The 18,164-nt window shown below is 38.4% G+C and overlaps 1 protein-coding gene across 2 annotated transcripts in view; it reads right to left on the reverse strand.

Moving 5' to 3' along the window:
• ptprea (protein tyrosine phosphatase receptor type Ea) overlaps positions 1 to 18,164 on the reverse strand; it is an 89,690-nt gene that overhangs the window by 39,469 nt on the left and 32,057 nt on the right. For both annotated transcript variants that reach the window (XM_017484109.3, XM_017484111.3), the window contains exon 2: positions 10,828 to 11,014. The gene's annotated coding sequence lies outside the window, so the exon portion shown is untranslated. The remainder of the gene's footprint in view (positions 1 to 10,827; positions 11,015 to 18,164) is intronic.

Genomic DNA, 18,164 nt, shown 5'->3' on the forward strand with positions numbered 1-18,164 from the left:
ACAATAATATTAGTATATTAATGGAAAGATATCGTTTACATTATAGCCGGAACTACTGTCATGTTGTTATAGAAGTTCTCAATTGAGAACGTCAGTTGGCGTAATTCACATAATTATTCTTTGTAAACCAACAGTCCAACAGTTTATCCTATTACAGACAGATGAATATTTAATGTGTTAACTGGAATCATAAATCCGGGTCCGGTTTTTATTTGTGTTTTCTGTATAACGTTGTTGTGGTATATCAGTAGGTCACTCGTGCTGCTGCAGGAATAAGGTGAGTCACCATTCAGACTAAACACAACATTACAAAAGGAAATATACTAACAGGTTGCTGGGCCACCATTAAAATGATGCCACTATCAGAAAACCACAAACGCTTCTGTATTCACTACTCTGAAATGACACAAGCAGAAAATTGCAGAGTGAAAAATAATCACTACAGCGATTATGACACCCAGGCTGTGTAAAACGTCAGCTAGGTAAATTGCTTTAGCAAGCGAGAGAGCGGTTTGTGCTACGGAACCAACCAAGCGTGTTATTAATGAGTAAATATTTACTAAAATGTGTGGTTTGCACTTGCTGACACCAGGCAAGCATCGACCTTAAGCGTTCGCTTGTGTGTGATGTGTGGAGGAAGAAAGTTCATCTTTAGAGTAACACCGTAAAGGAAATAAACACATGGTGATCGCAGCTGGAGATGAGGTTCTAACTCAGTGTAATTACTATGTATGTGTGATTGCATGTTTGTGTGTGTAGGAAGGCTAAATTTCTGAGGTCTGTGCCTGGGAGAGAGCGAGAGAGAGCGAGAGAGAGAGAGTCTGTGTGTGTGTGTGGTGCACCCAGATGTTATATTTCAAAGAAATCCGGCCTAATCTGCAGATTTGCACACATTTATGCAAAAAAAAAAAAAAGCTTCAGCAAAGCAAGCCCCCCTGCAGACAGACTCAACAGCTGAACTCCTCTGCTTCAGTTCTTATAATTCAGGTATGTGCTAATCCATTCTGTACCATCATCATGCTCAATCCTGCTATTGCAGTACAGGGTGATGTATTAAAAATGCCATCATTTTGAACTGATTTAAAACTCTGTGTTACTCTTGCTATTTTTGACCATTTGCATTGTTTGCAATCACCAAATGTATCATCCTTTTACATACTGGAAATCAGCATACAAGGGCGGATTCATGCTAACCATTTTTCCCAACAGAAATCCCTTGGAATCTGTTTCTCTCAAAATGCAGTACTCAAAGAAATACACGATTTGACAGTAGTAATAACTGCACTTGAGAGAACCATGTGACTACAGAGGTATGAAGGAGTGTGATGATTTTCTTGTCAGCTTACACCGATCAGCCATAACATTAAAACCACTGACAGTTGAAGGGAATAACACTGATTATATTGTATATATTGTAATAGCACCTGTCAAAGTGGGGTATATTATGCAGCAAGTGAACAATCCGTTTCTCGCGGCTGAGTTGTTGGAAGCAGGAGAAATGGGCAAGTATAAGGATATGAGCGAACTTTGACAAGGGCCAAATTGTGATATATGACGGGGTCAGAGCGTCTCCAAAATTTGTGGGGTGTTCCTGGTATGCAGTGGTTAGTACCCACCAAAAGTGGTGCAAGAGAGATGGAACAATGGGAAGATGGCAAGTCTGTGGAGGCATTGTAATGCCTAGATAATGTTCTGCTGGGAATCCTTGGGTCCTGTCATTCATGTGGATGTTACTTTGACACACACCACCTACCTAAACATTGTTGCAGACCAAATCCACCCCTTCATGGCAACGGTATTCCCTAATGGCAGTGGCTTCTTTGAGCAGGATAAAGTGCCCTGCAACACTGCAGAAATTGTTCAGGAATAGTTTGAGTAGCATGACAGAGTTCAAGGTGTTGACTTGGCTTCCAAAGTCCCAAGATCACAGTCTGATCGAGTATCTGTAGGATGTGCTGGACAAACAAGTCCGATCCATAGAGGTCCCACCTCGCAACTTACAGGACTTAAAGAATCTGCTGCTAACGTCTTGGTGCCAGATACCGCAGCAAACCTTCAGAGGTCTTGTGGAGTCCATGCCTCAATGGGTCAGAGCTGTTTTGGCAGCACAAGGGGGACCTACACGATACAATTAGGCAGGTGGTTTTAATATTAAAGCTTACTGGTGTATGTTTGCACAATGTGTGAAAAAAGAGGTTAAAGAAAATGTTTTTTAAATCAGATTTGCATTTGATACAGTTTGTGCAGAGGAACAAAATTGTAAAGTGCTGTATGTGGGGAAAAAGGGAGGGAACTGCAATTTAGTTAATTAATTGCATTTATTTGAGTGCATCCTGCGATTATAATCTACTATACAGAGTTTGCAGCATTCAGTACAATGTTAGTGGAGTTACTTTGACGTTTTTAACTCAAATTTGATTAACACCACCCTTTCAATCTATTCAGAGTGTACTTTTTCAAATTCATGGCCTCCCAGCCAGCAGAGGTCACTATTACTCAAATACTGAGTACACACAACTGCATACACCTCAACTGATTCTGTCTCTAATCGCCCACGCTATTTAAACCCAATGGCTGTACTGTATAACCTCATTGGCTTCTGAATATGTGCACGATCATGTAAAAGCCATGTTATTGAATATGACTACATAAAACTGTATTTAATATAACCTCAGTACTAATAAGCCAACACTTTCAAGGCCATGTGGCTTTCATTTGTGTTGTGTATTCCTGACTTTTGAGCTTTTGTTGTTTGATATTGGTTTTCAGATTCTGTCTTTTGGTTTGTATTCACAGTTAATAGAGAAAGTTATCTGATTGAGCAGTCAAACATTTACCAGGCTCTAAGAATTAACACACATGCCATAATAACAATTTGCTTGTTGACACGATGTTCCCAAATAGTGATTTAGTGTGTTAATGTTCATACATCAGACAACATAAATGTTGCAGTCAAATTGTTGGAATAAAATTGAAAAAATCTTTTTAGAAACCCATAGAAAACGTGACAGGTTGAACAGTCTTAGAACCGAAAGCATTGAACGTAACATTCAGGAAACCGAAAAAATTCAGAATACTGCAACATTCACAAAACCGAAACATTAACAAACCATCCCTTTAAGATTGTTAGCGATGTTATTGGCTGTCACACCTGATGTTTTGTATTTCTGGCATTAGGAGGTATTTCTGAGTAATTGGCTTAGTAAACTGTATTTGTAAACATGTTGGAGCCACCTATACTCTATACTCTCTGGTCTAGTCTCATCACAGCCACTTGATGATTACGTAACGTAATTTTCATTTAGATTTTTTATTTGTTGAAGTAATGCCATCTGATCCTGATATTACTGGTTACAAGAGCAAAAAAAAAAAAAAAAAAACTTCTTCTGAGATTGGATTTTAGTCAAGTCCAAAAAGCAGCTCTTCATAGTCAGAATAAATTGTCACATGGTTTCCATCGTGTTAAGAGTTGTTACCTGATTATTTTGATTTCCAAGCCTATAGTAGTAAAGCAGATTTTTTTTTTTCCACTCAGTGTAGCCAACCACACTTAACTGTCTAAGTGTTAAAATTGTAAAAACTACTAGAAAGTAGTTCTCAACCACTGAGACTGTGCAGGCTGTTAGTCAGGATACCTTCTCACGTTCCCTTTTTACTTGAATTTAAATGGCATCCGAGGAATAAGATTTCACTTTAGCTGGAAATGAGATCAGATTCCTAAAAGTGAGCATTATGGGACAGACTCGCTCCTCTTACTTCATGATCAAAGTAGGAAATATTATCCAGAGGATGGGAACACTGTGGGGACAGACAAGATGAAAGGGAGGGGAGGAGAAAAGTGGGACAGGGGATAAAGTAGGGATGAAGGTAAAAAAAAAAAAAAAAAAAGTTAAAATTCCAAGTAATAGGATCATCCAGACGTATCACTGAACTGAAACGAATGCTTGAGTTTCACAGCAAAAGAATTCCAAGTCATTTTTTGGCAGAAAACCTTTTTTTTTTTTTTTTTTTTTTTTTTTTTTTACTGTATTGGATACTCATTAGAAGATCATCAAATTAAAAAAAAATCAAGGTTTGATTTACTGTTAGTGTGTTAGTGAAAGCCAAATGTAAATATGTATATGTATATATATATATATATATATATATATATATATATATATATATATATATATATATATATATATATATATATTAAAATCATATCAAGGTTTTAATATAAGAATGTTTGCAAAACTAAAATTTTTGTTTAAAAATATGCCACAAATTTTGATTTGTACTTTTATTGCATTTTTTTCTTTAACATTTGATTTATGTCATTTATATTTTTAAATTTTTTATTCTCTATAAACATTTTCATAGGACAACAGAGAAGACTGGAGTTGTAGTGATATAATATTGATATAATTATAAATTATGTTACAATACACTTTTAAAGATATCATAGATATCTTTATTAAATATTGTTTTTTTTATTTAATCCTAAAAAAATTTAAATGTTCATTTTAAAATGTTATTAAAAAAAAAATACGTAAATTAATTTTTATAGACATTTAGTATTGAACAATATTGCTGGGAGTGATATCATTTATTATTTATGATTGCATATCAAAAATATTGTGTAAACCATGCATTCTCTGCCCACATCTGTTTTCACCACTGTACATTGTCACTGCTGTTTTATTTTGTCACAGTTGCACTGTGGGATTGTTGAACTTTCTTGTTGTTTGTGGTCATTGTAGAGGTAACTCACAAGTGTTACAGTATAACATGATGCTGGACCACACAAACAGACACAAACACCAAAAACACGTTGGCTCATGCGCCCAGGACCAGAATGTGCCAGTCATTATGTATCATTTTCACAAATAAACACCGGCGAGGAATTCCAGAACTGTGGAATTCCATAAATGAATCTTGGATCTCTGTGGGAGGAAAGACCCGCTTTCTCCAAACAATAGAAATACCAATGAAATATGCAACTGCACCCATCAGCCGAGGGGCCTGAATAAAGCCATTCACACATTACAGCGTAAACTCGTCAGTGTTGGCTGGACAGGACTGCACAACAAATACACGATAGAAGCGTTGAATCCTCCAAGCCTCGGAACAGATTCATTAAAATCAGTTCAAAAGTAGGACAACATTGTAAATCCTTCAGATTCCAAGGCACAGCTCTTTGTTTCACTCTACTTACTGAATAACATGCTGTAAAATGGATAACTAAATAATAAGCAGAAGGCTTAACAAATTAGCATGTGCACTTACACGGACCAGCCAGAACATTAAAAGCACTGACAGGTGAAGTGAATAACATTGATTATCTCGTTACACTGGCACCTGACAAGTGGAGGGATATATTTGGCAGCAAGTGATTTGTCAGTTCTCGAAAAAATGGGCAAGCGTAAGGATCCGAGCGACGTTGACCAGGACCAAATTTTGATGGCTTCAGGAAATGGTTTGCAGAACATGAGAAAGAGTTCAAGGTGTTGACTCGGCCTCCAAATTCCCCAGATCTCAATCCGATCGAGCATCTGTGGGATCTGCTGGACAAACAATTCCGATCCATAGAGGACCCACCTCACAACTTACAAGACTTTAAAGATCTGCTGCTAAAGTCTTGGTGCCAGTTGCCACAGCACACCTTCTGAGGCCTTGTGGAGTCCATGCATCGACGGGTCAGAGCTGTTTTGGTACACAATATTAGGCAGGTGTTGAACTCTCAAATCAGAAGGTGTTGATTAATTTTCTGTTACAGCATGGCTCTGACAGTAGTTCTGGCTGTAAATAGGCTTATATTAATGCCCTAGATCTAATATGTTATTGTATAGATTTTTTTTGTTTGTTTGTTATTATAGTAACAGATCATAGTAATAGTAACAGATCATTCACTTGTATGACGGCTGCGTCTCATAATCTGAGGCTTAAGATTAAAAACACGTGGTGTTGTTTAACAAAGGAAAGCACATAACTGTTGACATGGTGAAGGTTATTTAAGTTTATTTATGGAAGGAGTTTCGGGTGTCAGCTTTGTGTAAGTTTCCCGACACAGGAGAGTCTTCAGAACTGAGGACTTTGTGCTTTCTGGTCTTTCAGTCACATAACAATATAAGTCACATGATTAGATTGTAAGCGATAGCCGGAACTCACAGATGGTCCATAACATTAAGTTTAACTATAATCGGTTATAAAGTGCAGTGTGTCGTTCCTTGATCAATTAAAAATTAGAATTGTTGTCAAATTGCTGTTGTATATGAGGAATAAAACACTTCGGGCATGCTGTTATAGAAAATTAATCCACTTTGGGGATTAATTAATGATTTTTTTTTTACTTAAAGTATTTACTGCAAGTATCGCATAATTATAATGATCAATATATCCAGAGACCATGTTTCCGATGGTTTGAGGCTTCTTTATATGTGCATGATCACTGATGCACTGAATAAGAGTGCACAAACATTTATTTTTATATAGCAGAAATATAAGTTTAGCAGTGTGTGTGTGTGTGTGTGTGTGTGTGTGTGTGTGTGTGTGTGCGTGTTTTTCTGCAGTGTAAGCACATGCTGTCCTGCATCTGGTGTTTGATAAAGGCAGTTTCCTTTCCTGAGTAGCCAGCCTTCCTGTTCCACTCTAACAGGGAAATCACACACACACACACACACACTTTTCCAGTCATCAAGTTCACACACACAAACAAACGTATTTTTCCACCTAAGACACTGAAGATTAATTTATTTGCTCTAGCACTGAAGCTTCAAATCCATCAGAATGACATGGCATCTCTTTTTTCCTCCGTGCAACTACCTCCTTCACATAATAGAATAGACAGACCCACATGCACACTCACAATTCGTGTGTGTATAGATGCAAATGGATAAAATATTCCCGGTGGCACTATGTAATCCTTAGCACACACTTTTTTTTTTTTTGAACAATAATGCATCATAAAAGCAACAGTGAGAATAGCGTTACATAGTTAAAGGAACATCTGCACCAGGCTGCATCCTCACTGTGCATTGTAAGTGGAGCAGCAGTGATAACTGAGAACAATGGTGTTATTTAAAGCCCTGAGAAACCATGCACACAGCCACCTCCATATCTCCAATGATGAAAAAAAGCGAGAGAGTCACCAAATAAAACTCCAGCTGTGGTTAAACACAGGCCACTGGCAGGTGTAGAACTGTGGCGGGTATACAGCAGTGGCGCGAACAAATGAATAAGCAAACAAGAGAACTTTTCTCAAATTCAAATTGTGAGTGAAGTGTGTTTGTCGTGTCTTTAACTGATGCAGATGGAGAGCTGTGACCAGACATGTAAAAAAGTTCTGAATGTAGAAGCAGATTCACGTCTATAGCTAAAATGTTCTGTTGAATGAGCACCATTTTGAACCTTTAGATAATAACTCCAGTCCTGGGGACCTCCTGCCCTGCATGGTGTGAAGTTTTCCCTACATACAACAAACCTAGTCCATGTCATTAAGACCTAAATAACCTAATTAACTGATCAGTTTAGAATTGGGTATATCACTGTAAAGAAAACTTTTTTTATTGAGAACTCATTTTTCCATTGTTACTGTATTGTTTAAAGATCTTTTCTTTTTTTCCCATTTAGTACTGCCCTTCAGAAGCGATATAAGATATTTACATGCTTCCCCAGAAGACAAAATAATAACAATTTACACTGATCAGACTGTTCAAAAGTTTACACCCCCCTGGCCCTTAATGTATCGTGTTGCCTTCTTGAGAATCGATGAATGTTTGCACCTTTTGTAACAGTTGTGTATAAATCCCTCAGTTATCCTCAGTGTGAAAAGATGGATCTCAACATCATATAGCCACTGCGTAAATATGCAGAAAATGTTGCAAAACTCTCACAAAACATAAAAACAGTCCTTGATCATCCAGATAACGACACACCATATTAAGAATCGAGCGTATGTAAACTTTTGAACCGGGTCATTTGTATAAATTCAGTTATTATTGTGTCTTTTAGACTATATGTAAACATCTGTTATGTGAAATAGCTTATTCAGAGCAGTATGCATTTTTAAAAATGCTCTTTTTAATAAGTCCTCTCATTTTATTTATTTATTTTTAATTATTAACATTTTGCAGATTCAGCAAGGCGTACGTAAACGTATGACTCAACTGTATGTACTGTAGATGTACAGAAAGATGAATAGAGAAAGATGTAGATCTAGCATTATGTCAACAAATTCAATACATACACCGTCTATAGAGTCAACATAGGTTATGCAACAGAGAGTAGAATATATTATAGCATATACCAAGGCTCGCTTCATAGGTCAGATCAGTTTCATTGTCATCTATACACTATGCACTCATTCATTCATTCATCCTCAGTATCAGTTTCTCCTGGTCACAGTCAATCTGTAGCCTAACCTGGCAACACTGGGAGCAAGACGGAGAATTCACCAGGGACACCAGGCCATAGCAGAGCCACATGCACACACACTTTCTCACACTCATCCACATCTAGGGGCAATTTAGGATTGCCAATCTGCCTAGCTGCCTGTTTTTGGACAGTCACAGGAAACCAAAAGAACCTGCAGGAAACCCATGCATACACGCCGAGAGCATGCACAGACAGTAATGGCGTGAAAATATTACCATTTAAGTGCAAATTGTTTGGCATGCAGAAGACCGATAGGTTTGTGGGCCTGTCCAATATAATTTAACTCCAAGTTCAATTAAATCTACCTTTGCAACATTAGATAACTCGCTCTGTTAGTCCATATTAACTGAGTATGTGCACAACAATGCCTGTAACTATATTGTACATGCTAAATATGCAGAACGGCAGCATTAGGATGAATTAAGCTGTGCAATGTATTTATTCCCGAACACAAACTGTTGCTTTTCACATCAGTCCAAAATGATGTATTGATTTTTCCAGCGGATAAAACGTCATGTTTTCAAACTGGCAATATGCTTTGTCTGTGCTTTGCTCAGTTACATTTTTACTTCTTTTGGATACAGACAGAAATAAAACTTTGATGGCTGTTTGTCAGGTTTCTCTTGAGTTCAGAGCTAAAACAAAAGTGTGAAATTGTGAGCTGACTCAAGTTCTTTCACAGGCCACAGAATTGCAAAGCATCTTTCACATCAGTGTCTAGTTTCCTTTTTTGAATGTATGTGTGCATGAAAAACTATGGTAGCTGACCACAACCTTGTTGTACTTATCACTCTCACACTCACTCACTCACACACACATGCGCACACACACACACACACGCACGCACGCACGCACGCACGCACGCACGCACTCACTAATTCAATAGTTTCCTCTGGGTTCATGTTCATGTGCAGTGAGATGGACTCAAAAATATGCAATTCCCCTTAATAGCTAGTTTTTTACCATTTTTAAATATACTGTCATAAATACACTATTGCTAAAAAAAAAAAAAAGAGGTTAATATTCACTAATGAAATACACTATATAGCCAAAAGTTTGTGCTCACCTGAACATCACACCCATATGTGTTCTTGTTGAACATCCCATTCCAGATTTATTCCCACTTTGATGTTATAATAAGCTCCAGTCTTCTCAGAAGGCTTTCAACTAGACATTTAGCCACCAGAGCATTACTGAGGTCAGGCACTTATGTTGGGTGAGGAGGCCTGGGGTCATGGGTGTAGATCTGGTTTGAACATTGTGGGGGATTAAAGTGTGAATGGGTATGCTTCCCGATATTTAAAAAAATAAATAAATAAATAAATAAAAACATTTAAAGGGAAAAAAAGCTTTGTTATCGCTGCAGTGTCATTACATAATTTCCCTCTGCTTACCTATCATTCTATCTATCTACCCATCCATTCATCCATCCATCTATCTGTCCAATCTATCTATCTATCATCCACAAACATTTACGATCAAATGACTGCTCCATTAAAACAAATTACACAGGGCATAATAACAGTCCAAATGAATGCACACTGTAACTGATGAAAACTTATACACATCATTTAGTGTGAACAACCTTGTTGTTGAGAATAATGGGAGCTATTATTATAAATAACATTTAGACAACATAACACAAGGCTGTGTTTCACTAACTTGTTATATTGATAGTTATGGCTAAATTGCTAGATTACACCACATTATCCTACCTCCTTCTGAGTATGTTTTTTATTTTTTCTTCTTTTTTTTTTTAACTGTCCCTCTCTGACCAGCAATGCAAAATAGTCTGCTGGGCAGCGCTTTTCTTCATCTTCAAATCTACCTGTGCTCTCACAAATGGTAGTAATTTGAGTGTTGTGTTGTGAGGCAATAGTTGGGCGATACCAACTTTATTATGACAAATTCACAATCGATTCGGGTGACCAATAATTATTATAAAATTGTTAAAATATATTACTTCTACATATGTTTCAGTTGATTATAATATAAATATTGGGTTGTAATGGCTATTTCTGATTATTTGAGGGGTTACGGCCCCCATCCCGCTGGAAACTATGCCTCTGCCTGGTGTCAGTGGGTTTGAGGTCAGGGCTCTGTGCAGGCCACTTGAGTTCTTCTACTCCAACCTTGACAAACTATGTCTTCCTGGAGCATGCTTTGTGCACAGGAGCACTATCATGCTGGAACATGTTTGGGCCTTTTAGTTTCAGTGAAGGGAAATTGTAATGCCACAGCATACAAAGACATTCTTGACAATTCTGTGCTTCCGACATTGTCGACAGCAGTTTGGGCAAAAACCATATATGGGTGTGATGGGCAGGTGTCCATAAACTTTTGGTCATACAGTGTACAAATGAAGAAGCCACCAAGTCTTCAGTGACACTAGATAATGGCATAGGACTGTACCTGATAGAGTGGAGATTTAGCCAGTGCGTTCAGCTGTCCATTGTAGCTGGGGTTCTGCTGGAAGAGACCAGCTGTCACATCTTTTCTTTGGCTCTTCCCCTCTCCAGTCTGCGCTTGTTTTCCACTTTTCCTTCTTTTCTTAGTCTGTCCTTTCTTAGTTTCCTGATCAGATGAGGCACAGTAGCACCTGGGAGAGACAGAGGCAGGATAGATATTAATCTGAGTGAGCATTACTTAATAATTGATTCAATAGTTTGAAGTTTGTAGCTAATAAGCAATACCAACAAGCAATGGAATAACAGGAGAACAAAAATGATGTGCATACATACACAAAACTATAATAAACACAGACAGGTGAGAGTTTTGTGCATGAGAGTTACCAGTTTCACATCAACCACAATGACTATGACGCCCATTTCCATTATCTCCATATAAAGAACGCAGTATTCTTGGCTTTCTCATGACCATCAGAGCAGGTGGTGACCTAGTAAATACGCGTGTGGTTAGAATGAAAATGTTGTCACGTAATGTGTTTAAGTGTCCAATCAGACTGACAGTCCCCATCCCCTTTAAAAACTGAGTGCCAGTGATTATTTTTATTATCAAATTAAGTTTTACATAAATATTTCAAATTAATGTAATTAGTGTAATATTCAAAACACTGATGCTTACGTTCAAAGGAAAAAAGAAAAAAGACCCCCATCTACCTGAAGGCAAATATCAATCCCTGCTCTGCACCATATTCCCGTCGAGCCACTAGCAAGATGTGACTTTACCCATAATTCCTCAAGCTACAAGAAAGACATGCGTGAAGATTTTTCTCTGTGCTGGCAACCAAGTCATGGAATCAACTTCCCTTGGTTGTTATGTTCTGTATTCAAATAAAAAATTAAGTCCTACTTCTTCACCAAACACTGAAAAATTCTTTCTGTACTAACTCCTCTTTAACAGGGTTTTAGCTTAAAATCTTTCTTAGTTCCTGACCTATTGAACTAGCATGAGGATGTGTTTTTGATAGAGACTGAAAAGTACTTCTGTAATTTGCTCTGGATAAGGACGTCTGCTAAATACTGTAAATGTAATGTAAATGAATGGATATATTGTATTACCCACCCATCCATACATCCATCCATTTTCTATATTGCTTATCCTACAGGGTCGTGGGGAGCCTGGAGCCTATCCCAGGGAGCATAGGGCACAAGACAGGGTACGACCTGGACAGGTTGCCAGTTCATGACAGGGCACAATCACATACACATTCATTCACTTTGGACATGCCAATCAGCCTACCATGCATGTCTTTGGACTGGGGGAGGAAACTGGAGTACCTGGAGGAAACCTTCTCTGGAGAGAACATGCAAACTCTGCACACACAGGGCCATGGCAGGAATCAAACCCCCAACCCTGGAGGTGTGAGGCAAACGTGTGTCAACTTTGTTTCATATTTTTAGTAGCAATGAGTTACTGATCTGCTTCTTTGTATTTGTTAAAATAATTATTTTCCTATAACAACATGGCCAGAAGTGTTTTATTCCTCATATACCACAGCGATTTGCCAACAATTGCAATTTTTAATTTATTCATGAACACCATAGCATGCTTTATAACAATTTAAAGTTACATTTAATGTTATATAAAATCTACAACACGACTTAGATCCTGGTACCACTTATATTTTATGTTATAGCAGCGATAAACATTAATTCCATCAAAAGCCTTTTTCACAAAAAAATGCAACTTTCAAAATTTTACTGAGAAACTGAATAGCTGAAACTCATATCAGAATTACTGACCATTACAAAGCGCTGACACCCTAAACTCCCTTCATAAATGTTAAACTAGCATATCCTTACTGAAAACTTTACCATATCAATGAGTATAATGAGTTTTTCTTTTTCTAAACAACATGTTTTATAAATCTGTTTATTATTAGGCTTGGATTATGTGGAGCATCTACCATCCGAGTCCCTGTGAATGCACTCTTACTATAGAAACAATAACATACAGTAAATATAAGGAGTGCATTCACACAATATAAACCATCATCAATCATTTACATTACAGACAAAAATACTGTCAGAGCTGTGCTGTTATAGAAAATGAATCAACTATGGTCTATGGTCACAGGCAACCTGACCATAACATAAGCATAATTAAAACTTTCCAGAATCATCAGACATCAGTGATTACCACAAGATGGGAGTTTTGAAACCCGCTCAGTCCTTGTGTTTAGTTTTGTTATCTCGAACAGAGGAGTCTGGGATCATTTTCTACAAAGGCTATTTATACAAGAGATTTCACACTATTCAAGTATCTTTACTAGGTTTGATCAAACTGTGATCAATTCTGCATTACACATTTTATATAAAGGCAAAAATATTTGAATTTAAAGGTTTACATGCTCTATTTACTAGTTTGTTTGTTTTTTATCTTACCTTTGTCAGTTTTACAAATTATAACCAAATGTACACAGCGCCCTGAGCTTTGCTGCAGAAAAGAATTACCCAACATGGTGTAATGCAAGAAAAAGCTCTGCAGGAAAGATCATATATGCATTTAAATGAGTGTGACTAGGGAGAGAGAGAGGTGGGGGTGTGAGTAAGAAGGGAGATAGGGTAGCATGAACGCTATATACCTGGGAAAACAGCAGAGCTTATAGGAATAAACCTAGTGCTTGTACGTTCCACGCTGTTGCTATGGCGATGGTCTCATTTAGTTGCCAGACAGAGCAGGGGGTTATAGGCTCTTTATTTTTTCATCCCATCCTTTACATGGCATCATGGGTAAGGTGGGTACATTTCGTCAGAGTGTCAGTACCGTAATGGATCCCACTGTCCCTGTTATCAGTGGTGGAAAATGAAATGTCATGCTGTGACAGGCACAAAATGACCTAAATGAAAGCTGCTATTGAGGTTTGCTTATAGAGGTATCGCTGACTATTTTCTCATCATTTGAAATTGCTCTGAAAGAAGTACTGTAGGTTGCATAATGGCGAGCACTTTGGCATGTGTCATGATGAAATTTAAAATAGAGCTGCACAATTTAAAAGCTCTGCACTGATTCAATGTCAAAACACATCAAAATTACACAGTAATGCCTCCATTCAGAATTCAAATACAATGCCATAGAAGCATCACGTTCTCATAATACGTACTCATTTTCACTGCACATGCGTAACATGATGTATACAATAAAAATGTGTGCAAGACTGTTATATAAAGAGATTAGAGGAACAAATGAAGCAAAATTGAAATTGAAGTCTGATAACGGCTGCCTTGCTTCAAACACTCCCATATAAACGAATCCAACTAATCAATGAGGACACGCATCTTTTATCTTCTCAGCATGAGCTCCGTCTCAGCACTGTGGAGAGGCAGGCCGAGGTGACCTTTAGAGTGTGAGATGAAAAAGACCGTGCTGTGACCGACGAGTAGCAGTGCGTGAAATCTGGTTATAGCCCTTTTAAATGTGTAGGACAAGTGCCCAGTCACTTGTGGTGCTCACCTTTGCTCTGTGCTGCCCTGCTTACGTGTGTGTGTGTGTGTGTCACAGCACTCCGGCTCTGCTGAGGTTGGAGATCTGATTTAGCCGTGCATAAGGTTTATGAGAAGGGTTAGGAGAGAGATGAGGGAGAAAAAGCGTGATGCAAGTATAATTTGACATGTATATTATATGCATATGTTGTTCAGATAATCCATATTGACAGATATGGCATTATTGCACATACGTGATATGTAGCAAATATTTTGCTGGGAGATATTATTCCATCCACCAATCCATTTTCTGTACCGCTTATTCTACACAGGGTCATGAGGGGCCTGGAGCCTATCCCAGGGGACTCAGGACACAAGGTGGGGGACACCCTGGACAAGGTGCTAACTCATAGCGGGGCACAATTGGACATCTAATCACACACTATGGACAGTTCAGGCTGATTTATGGACAATCAGCCTACAACGCATGTCTTCGGACTAGGGGAGGAAACCAGAGTACCTGGAGGAAACCCCCGAAGCACAGGGAGAACATGCAAACTCTGTACACACAGGGCAGAGGCGAGAATCAAACCCCCAACTCTATATATTCAGATTTCTATAGCAATGTCTATTGCTGCTTTGTGACAATGTCTGTTGTTAGAAGCGCTATATAAATAACAATTAAATCGAATTGAATATGAACAGAGTAAGTATTCTATAGAAAGTGTGTGATGGCTGCATCATGTACTTTGTACTGATCAATAGTAACAATCACAGAGTAATGGTACAGTGTAACAAAAACCGTTACAATGACACTTGTGTGGTTAGACGAAGCTCATTTATAAGTTGTGTTAAATTGATTTAAATGTATTTCTATTTGACTCATTTCTTCTTTTATATAGAATACAGTGCCGCGTAGGGCAGCGAGCTCGTCGCTGCTAGAAAAGAATCTAATCTCTGCAAAAATCACAAGCATTAATTGAACTCCTACAGAGTTCTATCTGCCCCCACAGGGCAGCATTTGATCCAATTTATCTCCATGTGGGAAAATTAGAGACGAGCGGAAGAGATTTTAAAAAGGACAACTATGAGTCAGCTTTCAGAAATTATAGCTCCTAGTCATAGTGCAGAATGGCTTTAATGATACATAATACATTTATTTTAATCTTCAGTCTGATTACACTGCAGGATTATTTGGACATACTCTATATGGGGTATGGAGCTAAAATGTGGCAAACTGGAGACACAAACAGACCTGGAGTGTCATCATTCTGCGTATTTATGTATTTAATGTTTTATTCCTTTTGCCTAAACCCCTGAGGAGTGATAAGGAAGTAGCACACTCTGAACCAGACCAGGTCCCCCTCGCCTTCTCACTGCATCTCAAAATATCAGAGCAAGTCACATGTCATGTTTCTGTCCCAAAAAGACCTCATTTATGTGCTCCAGTTTCAATCAATCTGTCCAAAGAGGACCATTTTTAATAATAGATCATTTTCTCGTACCAGTTTTGCCAATCTGGCACGCATGTGTTTACATGAGATCAAAAAACATGCATGTGTTCATCTAGTCCGATAGACTATTAATTAACTAATGATTTTTTTCTCCTCTCATTTATTTGCTGTCCTATTTTTTTTTAAATATACTGAAAATATATTGATGAGAAAATACAGATCATGTCGATAATACATCCATCCATCCATTTTCTGTACTGCTTATCCAACAGGGTCACAAGGAACCTGGAGCCTATTCCAAGGAGCATCGGTCACAAGGCAGGGTACACCCTGGACGGGGTGCCAATCCATCGCAGGGCACACTCACATACACATTCAGACACCCATTCATACACTATGGACACGCCAATCTACCTACCATGCATGTCTTCGGACTGAGGAGTACCCAGAGGAAACCCTCTGCACCACAGGGAAAACATGCAAACTCTGCACACACAGGGTCATTTTTTGAATCAAACCCACAACTCTGGACGTGTGAGGCGAACATGCTAACCACTAAGCCACCGTGCGCCCTTGTGGATAATACAGCAGATTCATACGTAATTCAGAAAAATAAAACCTGCTTTATATATTTATATATAATAAAACCTTAAATATTTCATCCTATACAGTATACAGTAACAATACAAAAACACTTTTCAATCTAGAACTGGTAATACAATGAGAGTTTATAATGATATTGATATTGAATGTTACAATATACCTTTCTGAAATATTGAAATACATGTGCTTTTTATATCCATTGCAAATTCTGAATGGAAGAAGCTTATCTGATGTTATCTGATATAGGCCTGCTAAATCAAGATCCTGATGTGGTCTTCTGCTGCTTCAATGTTTGGCTTGTTCTGAGATGCTTTTCTACTCAACACAGTTGTTAAGACTGTTCCTACTATAGTGGTGGGAGAGTGTATACAGTATATCATCATAAATATTGTGTACAGTAGATATTTGTCATCCTCACTAATTTAATCTAATACTCCTTCTGATATAACAGACATTATAAATGGTCTGCACTTATATAGAACTTTTATCCAAAGCGCTTTACACTGGGTTCCATTCACCCATTCAAACACACACTCAAATCCAATTGTAGCAGAGCTGCCATGCATGGTGCTAACTTGCCATCGAGAGTAACTTGGGGTTCAGTGTCTTTCCCAAGGACACTATGGCATGTGGAGTCACGTGGGCCGGGAATCAAACCACCAACCCTACAATTAGTGGACAACCCGCTCTACCACCTGAGCCACAGCTGCCCTTATAATACATACCCCACTGTCTCCAGAATTCACCATATATCTGAATTTAATATATGTTCACATTTAGTTTAAGGAAATGTTGCACCAGAAATTGTTCTTTAACTACAGCCCTTATAATCAACATACAGAAGCCATGCTGTATGCAGCTTTTACAAAAGCCTGGGGCATAACCTTGCATATATCAACTTCCAATAAAAACTGCACTGATTAAGAAATATAGAAGCTTGCAATTACAACCATGTAAATCCACCGTCAGTCAGCACCCGCATTCACTGCAGAGACTTACCCAATTTGCCTGGTGTCTCTATCAGAGTGCTTTGGCTGAACTCTCTCTGCTTTATCGTTCATTTCCTCTCTTCCGCTGTCTTTTCTCCCTCAGCTGGACCCTGAGTGCAGTCACACATTTGGATAGTCCTGAGCAGAAGAAAGGTGGGCATTGTGGCAGTCATCTGCACCTGGTCCACTGTGCCCATGCCCAGTCTAGAGTCAGAAAGCTGAAAGTGCACACTTCTGCGGATATCTGATAAGTGTCCCCAGTCCCAGCCCTGGTGATTCTGGTGCTTTTCATGTGATTTATAAAATGTTTTGCCTTTGGGTTCCTAAAAACCTGAAGTATAAGTGGTGGGTGAATGACGACCCTGAAGATTGATTAGGATAAAAGTAGTTACGCAGTACTTCTGGACACTGTACCAGCTGATATTTTGAGCATCCATCCATCTTCTATACCGCTTATCCTTCAGGGTCATGGGGAACCTGAAGCCCATCCCAGGGAGCATCGGGCACAAGGCAGGTTTACACCTGACTCTGGACAGGGTGCCGACATTTTGAGCAATAGGTTTAATTTGTCTTAGCTTAAGGACACAGAACCAGAAAAGGGAGCAAGAGAGCAGGATCTAAATCTCTCACTGTCAGGACAGAAGAAATTAACAGCAGCTCATAAATCAGCAGCTTTCTGCACCCATTTCTGTCTCACATACAGTATATATCTTACATATTTTTTCTTTTACCTTGACGTTAAAAATAGCTATCCTTGTGTGTGCTCTCACAAATGTGAGAGCACACACACACACACCTGCCAACTGTGCTTCTTTTCT

This window comes from Ictalurus punctatus, chromosome 13, assembly GCF_001660625.3.
Source record: "Ictalurus punctatus breed USDA103 chromosome 13, Coco_2.0, whole genome shotgun sequence".
NCBI lineage: Eukaryota > Metazoa > Chordata > Actinopteri > Siluriformes > Ictaluridae > Ictalurus > Ictalurus punctatus.